We start from the raw sequence: 10,181 nt of genomic DNA on the forward strand, positions 1-10,181 counted from the left end.
TGTAGTGAGTGGAGATGTGGATTGAATTAGACAGATATATCCACAGCATAAATCACCACCAATGACAGTCACCATTTGAAAACACGGGTGTTGGACAAATATACAAACAGCCTGTGTTTATCCTTGATTGCCAGCTCGGATAAGCAGAAGAAATACGGCATCGGGGACTGAAATCCGAGTTGAGGTTCTAATAATATTGACTTTGATTATGTAAGCGCCGTATTAGTTATAGTCTAATTTAACACGTGTATTTATGTTTGTCTTTAAGAACGTGATACAGTCAATGTAAGCGCTCGTCTCTTTGTGGATTTGAATTGGTATGTGACGCCTAAATGCACAAATATAAATAAACAACAGTTCACGAAAGAATCTGCCAGCCTCAGCTGTTTTATTTATACTGAGAATAATACTTGCTGTCTATGAATTGAGTTCATGGTGCTGTATTGTCTGTAAAATAAACAGTTCGTTGTATCATTCCGAAGATGTATGCAGCATTTATTCATATTGAGACTGCAAGCATCACCTCGAGTTTTTTCTGGTATTTTACTAAAGCATTTATGGCCAGGTTTGAAGTGGCTGTTTAACGTGTGCCTACAGCGTGTGAAGTAATCCCCAGTACAATGTGCAGCGACAGCCCAATCTTCTTCGGAGGGTGATGAAGGGACTCAGCAGTGAAAGGCTGCCTGGAGAAAGCTTTCTGAGTAGAATTACATTCCCACAGGAAACATCCACGGGCCGCAAGGCTGAGGAGAACAATGAATTAAACCTACAACGGGGAAAACGAGCAGGGGAATCATTCTCTTGACCTCACCCTGTGAAGTCCCTGTTTAAAGTAAGGGAGTCGGTTGCCAAGCACTTTCTAATATTTCCACTGTGATAGATGTAAAACCCTTCACGTTGAAGAAGTGAGGTCTTGTGGCGCATGGTGGCGTCCCTACCTCCCTGAGCCAATGTTCAAGTCCCGGCCCAAGATTTGTTGGCCAGGGAAGGTGCGGTTATAACGCGGGCTCCAGATTGAATCTCAGCGCGGAAATCCTTACAGTATATGCCAAAAGCATGGATATAAATTGGGACATTTACCGTAATTATCCATAGCCGCAAGGTGCATGCAGATATATATGTTGCCACAGGAAGGTGGCAGAGTGCTGCCTGGTTCACTTGGCTGGATAGCTGATGCCCATAGCACATGGTGTGATCCGCATTGGGGCTTGGGTTGATTTAGAATCTGCCTGCTTGCCCTGCCACCAGTGGTGCTGTGAATTGAACCTGTATTCAGCCAGGGAGCTGAAGAATGAAGACATATCTAAAAATTTGAAGTTGCCATGATACCCTCGGTACTGTCAGCTATCGAATTGTAATAACGCATTAGTTTTTCGTATGCATTAAATGCCAAAACATCAGCAATATACCCACATTGTTGGAATTATGTAAATGCTAAATCACTGATTTCTTAGCTGTACACATTTCATAGTAACTAAAGTGACCTATCAAATATTCAATTGAATTTACAGCACAGAAATATTCCATTCAACTCAACTGTTCGAAGCTGGTGTTTATGCTCCACAGGAACCTCCTCCTGTCCTACTTCATCCTTTCCTTTCTGCTCCTTCCATCCTTCAAACTATCCGTGCTATTGGCCTCAATAACTCCATGTGTTAGGGCACGCCACATTCCAACCAGTATCTGGGTAATAAATTTCTGCTGAATTCTATATGGGATTAATTAGTGATCCCCTCAACAGTTAACAATAATGGAAGTGATGGGATTGTTGATTTTCATCGTTGGTGCAACTGCAACCATACCATTCACCTTCAAGATACCAGCGGTGATAAATGACAGTAAGATCACAATTCAGTTCAATGTGACACAAAGCATGCTGCAAACAGCCAGAGGTTGGCCATTCATACATTGTTCTGTCCTGTCTGTAATGAGGAAGTGTCAGCCCCATGTCAGTCCCACCAGTGAATTCTGCACACTTACTATCTCGGACAAGTCAGAGTATGTAGAGAATTGTGATTGCATTGGGAAAAAGCAATCTTTTCACCAGAGGAGGGAAACTATCCGGCTGCCCACACAATCTCAGGTTCGTTCTGAACAGGCCACATTCCTCTCAGAACACGGGGACAATATTTTACCTTTCTCAGCTCTTTCCTTTTATAAAAAAATCTCCACTGACAGGTTTAGATTACAAACAGAGCACACTTTTTCTCACACAGTATAACGGGCAAAACTATCAGCCCATGGCAGTGACGGATCGGAGACAGAGAGAAAGACTTAAGGCGTGTGTGTGTATGTATGTGAGAGAAAGAGATTAAAGACATTGTTACAAATCTGAGCTTCCTCCTAATGCTTTATTTGATGCTCACAACACACAACAAAACAGAACATTTTATAAAGTGAATGCTGCAATTTTGGGCAAGTCATGATAATTAGAATTAGATAATTGGATGTCGTCCATAATGTGCTGATGGTAAATCTCAATCTGTTCCACTAAAGCTAATACACATAGCCCATCATTTATTTTAAATAAAGGAAGTAAATAGAATAGCCAGAGAAGCAAATCATGGTACAAATAGTCAGAAACAATACAGATAGAATCAGCCCACAAGGGATCCAAAAAGTTTTTTTACATTGAACCCAATAACCCTCAAAATGTGTGGAAGAAGACATATTTCATAGCCACGCTAAGGTGAATCTTTTCTGAGACAATTGGAATTGTATCCCACCTGCCACCGGAACTCGAGCGGGCGGAAGTAGGGGGTGTGGTGGGTGTGGACCATATAAAGGTCCTTTGGAATCGGGCAGGAATCTTTGGTTTTCAAGCGAGCGCTGCTGGAGAGTTCCATCACTGTCTGAGGATCAACCAGAATGTAAGTTCCAGAGAATGTAAACTAAGTTAAAAACTGAAGTGAAAAAATTGAGAAAGGATTACCAGGAAGTGTAGTGGGATGGAAACTAACCTGTCCCTCTACAATTTGGGTTCGAAACCAGTATAAACAGGATAAAATTGACAATGGGTCTACAGTGCAAGTCCGACTGCTGCTTCATAGGAGTGAAAGATTGAAAATTCAATATTCCTGGGCACGTGGGCCCAGATTTTCACCATGACGGAGAGTGACTTTTATGTAGTGAAAATCTCAGAAATCTGGAAAATGTTCCATTTTGACAGGGGTGGAAGTGTGCTGTTCTTTGAGGCAACTGCTCACTTAAATTATCATTTGTAGTGTGATCTTGATAGGCCAGGAATGTGAAAGCCACATTGTGTGGATTAGACTGGGTAAGGGGAGGTGTGAATTTGGTTGGATAGCCATTGTACCCTTTTGGAGGAGAAAGGTACCCCTTTGGATCTGGTCCTGGGACAGGAGGTAAGGTCCCCTTTGGGAGAGGTGTGGTACACTTTAGGACAGGTAAGACACACATTGGGATAGGTAGTTAAAATTAACACTTATTTATTAGGCACAAGGCTTACATTAACACTGCAGTGAAGTTACTGTGAAATTCCCTGGGTCAATGTACCTAACCAGCTGTGGGAAGAAACCAGACCACCTGGAGGAAACCCACAGAGATGTGGGGAGAAAGTGCAAACTCCACATGGACAGTGACCCAATCTGGGAATTAAGATCTGGGTCCCTGGCACTGAGACAGCAGTGCTAACCATTGTGCCACTGTGCTGCCCATGATGACCTGATGGTGATAAGGCACACATTCGATTTGTTAAAAGTAAACATGATTAAGAGTTAAATTTGCAGACAAATTACTAAAAGATGCAAGAACAACAGTCAAGTGATAATCCTAAAATTGTTGCAAATATCTAGTTCATGTTAACATGAGGTAACTTTTAGTTTAGGATGATAAAGTTGTAAAGGGCAAGGTAACTAAAACTTAGATTGCAAAACATTTCAAGAAATAGCAGTTCAAAAGGCAATTGTTCTATAGTCAGAATACAACAGATGGAGCCATTGAACTAGATGTGGGTTTAATTAAATGACAAACTGGAGACATGATTTCTACACTGCTTGCAAAGAAATGCAGTCCAGAGAGATGTTTTGTTTTGGGAGTTAGAATTACAGCTGAATTAGTTTAAAAGTGTCCAGTGAACCCAAACATCATGAAGTTGGGTGGAGCTTAAGAAGGTTCTCTAATTTCAATTTATCTGCCTGTTTTCTGGGAGAGGGGCTGGTGGCAGTTTGAACTTTGTGTGGTTTGCAGCTCACAAAGCCCTGGGAGTTACTTGGTGCAGTTAAGGCTCAGAAATCATGAGGAGCTAAGAAAGGAGTGGCAGTGGCACGTTGTGTGTGAGATCTGGGGCTCAGGGAAGCCTTGGGGGCCATTTATATCTTAATATAGCTGAACGATTGAAATTCCAAGAAACCCAGGGCAATGCCAGTTGAGTGAAATCAGTGATCTATGAAAGAGTTGGGAGTGTTTCTGAATCCTGTGGAACACAGTATCAGCAGGAGAGATTGAATTAATGAAAGATGAGCTCTCATTGAGGCAGTCTGAGTTGGAATGGCTTTTGAGGGAACTCAGAGGCTAAATCTTTGAAAATACTTAGAGATTGAATTTTAATGAGATTTTCTGCTTTACAGTGATCACTGACACCTGGGTGGGTTGCTGATAAATCATGGGATCTATCTTGGTCATGTCTCTTTTTAATGTGGTATATTCAACCAGTTTGTCTGTTAATTCATATTTACAGCATTTTAATTCTGAATGATGACACCCCCACCTCCTGAATTAGGAATATAGTACTCTTATGTCACTGGGTCAAAATCCTAGAACTCCTTCCCTAATAATACAGTGGGTGTTCCTACATTATAAGGACTGCAGCAGTTCAGGAAGGTCGCTCACCACTCAAGGGTTGCTATGGCTGGGCAATAGATGCTGACCTAGCCAGTGATGTTCATATTTCATAAATGACAAAGAAAAAAAGCTTTGCATACCTGACTCTGTATAGTAAAATTCATTTTTTTTGTTTAAAACTATGGAATCATTTGTCTTTTGTCTCCTACTGGATACCTGATGTTTTCTAATTTAAACAAAAAGTCCCTTGCTGGGCAATAACAATACAGATGAGTAACAGTGTAAGGGAGAAGGTGAGGGGAGTGAGGAATGGGGTGGAATTCCTGAAACATCTCTGAGGAAGGAAGCAGTGCTGGATGCACTTCTGTGGATGAAGTGAAGAAATTGGAGCATGTTCCTGTGGGACAGTGGACCTAACACCATCAGCACTAGAATTGTTATGAAAAAGATAAATGTATAACCAAGCATAAAAGGAGAAGGACTAATTTCAGTCAATTAAAAGGCAATCTGGCCCAGATGGATTGGAGTCAAATGTTGGTGTGCAAGACAGTAATCGAACAATGGTAGACCTTCAAAGAGATGGCTCAAGTATAGAGTAGACATATTCCCATGAGTAAGAAAGAAAACTAATTTAAAATTCAAACGCATGGAGCTAAAGGGACAGTGACAACATGGATACAGGACTGGCTGAGAAATGGAATCTTACAAACATATGAACGAGGAGCAGGAATTAGTCACTCCAATCAATATGATCAAGGCATATGTGATTTTAATCTCAATTATATACTTCTGCCTGTCAATGCACAATTAATTAGTGTATGGCAATTATCTTGTTAAAGGAATAGCTAGCTAAACATGTGACATTGATTGTCATGAAATAAAGACAGCTGGAACACTTTGGATCAAGAGCTTCTCGGAGGTTAGTAGCACTGAGGAAGTGTCTCAATAAACCGGCTTGAACCTAAGTCCAGTTTAGATCCATTCTTCCACCACTGCCTATACCTGATAACCTTTTACCTCCTGTTTATCGAACATCTATCTACCTCTGTCTTAAAAATATTCAAGGATCCTTTGTCACCCTTTGAGGAAGGATTCCAAAGACTCAACCCTCAAAGAAAAAAGCCCTCATCTGTCTTAAATGAGTGAAGTGGATATGCTGGCGTTGGACTGGGGGTAAACACAGTAAAAAGTCTGACAATACCAGGTTTAAGTCCAACTGATTTATTTGATAGTATGCTAGTGAGTGTACTATTAAATAAATCAGTTGGACTTAAACCTGGTGTTGTCAGACTTTTTACTGTTTAAATGAGTGACCCCTAGTTCTAGATTCTCCCAGGAGGAAACATCTTTTCCATATCCACCCTGTCAAGTCCCCACTGGATCCTCAGCGTTTCAATCAAGTGGCTTCTGTCTTGTCTAAACGTCAGAGGATACAAGCCTAATCTGCCTAGCTGTTCCTTATAGGGCAACCCACACACTCCAGGAATTACTCCAATAAACTGTCTTTGACTGCTTCCAATACATTTATATTCTTCTTTAAATAAAGAGACCAATGCTGTACAGTATTACAGGTGTGCCCCATATAATTGAAGCATAACCTCCCTACATATATATTTATTTAAATTCTCCTTGCAATAAACAATAGCATGCAATTAGACTTTTTAATCACTTGTACCTGTGTACTAACCTTTTGTGATTCATGCAGTAGGACATCCAGGTCTTTCTGCATCTCAGAACTCTGCAATCCCTCACCATTTAGATAAGTTTCTTTTTTTATTCTTCCTGCCAAAATAGCCAATTTTACATTTTCTCACAGTATATATTCCATTTGGCAGATCTTTTCCCACTTGCCTAACCTTTCTATATTCCTTCCATAGCCTCAATATGTCCTTTTCACAATGTACTTACTGTAAAGCAGAAAGTAAAGGTAAATGGTTGTTTGTCAGATAGGGCAGATATACTGTGGTGCTCCCAGGAGTCACTATTAGACCCAACCACTGATCCTTTTGATGTGTAATTATGGGCTTGGGTGTATAGGGCATCATCTGTGTGTAAAAGATGCAGAATTCAGAAATATAGTTGAACGATGAAGGATAGAAACAGGGCTTCAGGAGGACATAGACTGGTGAAACAGACAGATGTGGGTATGCTGGCGTTGGACTGGCGTAAACACAGTAAAAAGTCTGACAGCACCAGGTTTTAGTCCAACCTATTTATTTGATAATATACTCACAAGCTTTCGAGGGGACTGCCTCTTCGTCAGGTGAATGGAGAGTTCTGCAGAAGTGAGTATATTATCAAATAAATAGGTTGGACTAAAACCTGGTGTTGTCAGACTTTTTACTGTGAAACAGACAGAAACATGGCAGATGAAACTTACTGCAGAGAAGTCGGAAGAGTTACATTTTGGTAGGAAGAATGGTGTGGGGAATATGAACAGAAACAGAATTGGCTCTATGTACACAAACCTTATGACGGCAGCAGCGCAAGATGAGAAGTATATTTAAAGTTGAGAAGTTTGTTTAAGGACTGGAAGTTTATTTAAAAAGCACATGAGCATTATTCACAAAAGGATAGAACATAAAAGCATGGAAGTTGTGCAAAACCTCCATAAAACACTGGTTTGGCTTCAGCTGGAGTAAAATGTTCAGTTCTGGGAACTACACTTTGGGAAGGATGTCAAAGCCTTGGAGAGGGTACAGAGGAAATTAACTAGAGTGGTGCTAGGATTGAGAGATTTCAACTAAGTCTGGAGATGTTGGGAAGGTTGAGAGATGGTCACAATCACGAACCCTGATAGGAAACAGTTTCTCCTTGTGTTCTTTGTTTTAGTGAGGTCAGTAACCACAGATTCAAGGTAAGTGGTGACAAACTAGAAACGTTTTCTTATGCAGCAAGTTGTTAATCTGTAAGGTGCTGCCTGAAAGCATGGTGAAAACAGATTCAGAAGTAACGTTCAAAAGAAAACTGGACAAATACTTGAATGGAAACAAGTTACACAACTGCAGGAAAGAGCAGGATTGGGATCAATTGAATAGCTCTACCAATGAGCCAGTTTAAATGCAATGGGCTGAATGGCCTCATTTAGTGCAGTGTGATTTTATGCTCTTATTTTTATAACGGAATCCTAATATCACCAAGAGGCTGGACAGGTAACTTCATGCATTGATGTGTAAAGTGAGTAATGATCAGGTTCGTGAGCAGGGACATTCTCATTAGTAGACATAGTCCTTTCTTTCTTATACATGATTTTCAAGACAAAAAAGGCATTTTAATAATTTCTGGAGTTGCCTGTGATGTACAAAAATGTGCAATTGTGATTTTGTTTCCATAAGCACATCTTGAACATGTGTTAATTAGTTGACCAAAATCATAAATACAACTGTGCAATTAATGCTACATACCAGGTCCTCCTCATGATAAAGCAAGGTTGTTAAATGTCACATCTGATGACAGGTTAATTGACTTCCAAGGTAAGATACCCATTGAAGTGTGGCAACTCATTATTTATAATATCAGAATCCCAGTTACATGGGCACCACTTTTTTGAAACAAGGACTATTTATTTTATGCACTAGGTCAATTATGATCCTGTCAATTAAATAGAAATACAGTTAATTATAGATACCAACAACACCCTAAGAGTTTACTGTTCTACCCAAGGCCATGCCTCCTGGTTGTGTCTAATGTGTCCTTTGTGCCACCACCCAGTCTCCTGCCAGTTAGTCATATCTTTGATTTGATTATTGTCACATGTATTAGTATGCAGTGTAAAGTGTTGTTTTTGCACCCTATACAGACAAAGCATACTGTACATAGGGAAAATGTGGAGATACCAGACTGGGTTGGGCACAGTAAGAAGTCTCATAACACTAGGTTAAAGTCCAACAGATTTATTTGATATCACAAGCTTTCAGAATGCTGCTTCTTCATCAGGTGACTCACCTAACAAAAGGAAAGGAGACAGTGCAGAATGGAATGTCGTAATCATAGCTAGGATGTAGAGAAAGATCAACTTAATATGAAGTAGGTCCATTCAAAAGTCTGATGGCAGCAGGGAAGAAGTTGTTTTTGAGTCGGTGGGTACGTATCCTCAGACTTGTATCTTTTTCCTGACGGAAGAAGGTGGAAAAGAATGTTTGGGGTGCATGGGGTCCTTGGTTATACTGGCTGCTCTTAGGCAGCAGGAAGTGTAGACAGTATCAATGGATGGGAGGCTGCTTTGTATGATGGATTGGGCTACATTCATCACCTTTTGTAGTTTATTGCAGTCTTGGGCAGAACAGGTGCCATACCTGTGATATGACCAGAAAGAATGCTTTCTCTGGTGCATCTGTAGAAGTTGGTGAGATTTGTAGCTGACAGGCCAAATTTCCTTAGACTCCTGAGAAAGTAGAGGCTTTCCAGGAGTCTGATCCAGTAGAAGTGGGATGGGCTTTAATGAGGTCAAGCTATATTCTGGGGCACCTGCAGACCTGATCACATTAAAGGGGAATGCTACTGTCTTGCAATACTGCAGAGTGGCATTTTGTGGTCCAGCAGCAATGGAGTGATTGGGATGGGGTCACACTGGGAACTGAAGATCGTGCCAACCATGGAAAGCAACTGGCCCAGATGGGGTACCTGGACAAGCACTCAGGTCTTGTGCAGACCAGCTGGTGGGGGTATTCACAGCCATCTTGAGCCTCTCTTTACACCAATCTGAGGTCCCTACCTGCTTAATAATAGTGTCTGCATGGGGTGACCAGGACAGGTGATCTGTACACCTAAAAATTAAAAAATAATCAGTATTTTGAAAGAAGCAGTGCCATGTAGCTGCGATTCTGATGTTATAAATAATGAGTTGCCACACTTCAATGGGTATCTTGGCATCTTACCTTGGAAGTCAATTAACCTGTCGCCAAATATGACATTTAACAACCTTGCTTTATCACAGTGGGATCTGTTATGTAGTATTAATTGCACAAAATGCCACTCTGCAGTGTTGCAAGACAGAAGCACTCCCCTTTAATGTGACTGGGACTGAGGGTGCTCAAGCAATAAAGCTTGACCCCATAAAAGCCCGTCCCACTTCAACTGAATCAGATTTTAGGGATATTGTTAGCAATTTGCTCTGCATCCTGGGGTTCAAAGGAAATAAATGATAAAGATTAAGTGTGTAGGTGAAGGAGCATTTAATAATAAAGGTGAAAACTCAGGTAAAATTCTTTTAATACATAAAATTGATGATGCTTTTTAGTTACAGATCAGTGCCCTGTTAATACATTGTGTATTACATGTGCTTTCCTATCATTGCAAAACCATGTAACTCACTGAGCAATGCTGCAAGAGATTCACTGTCCAAAAAACCAATCAGGGCTGATACTTCACTGGGCAGA

Source organism: Carcharhinus amblyrhynchos, chromosome 17, assembly GCF_965287045.1.
Source record: "Carcharhinus amblyrhynchos chromosome 17, sCarAmb.v2.hapA, whole genome shotgun sequence".
NCBI classification, from domain to species: domain Eukaryota; kingdom Metazoa; phylum Chordata; class Chondrichthyes; order Carcharhiniformes; family Carcharhinidae; genus Carcharhinus; species Carcharhinus amblyrhynchos.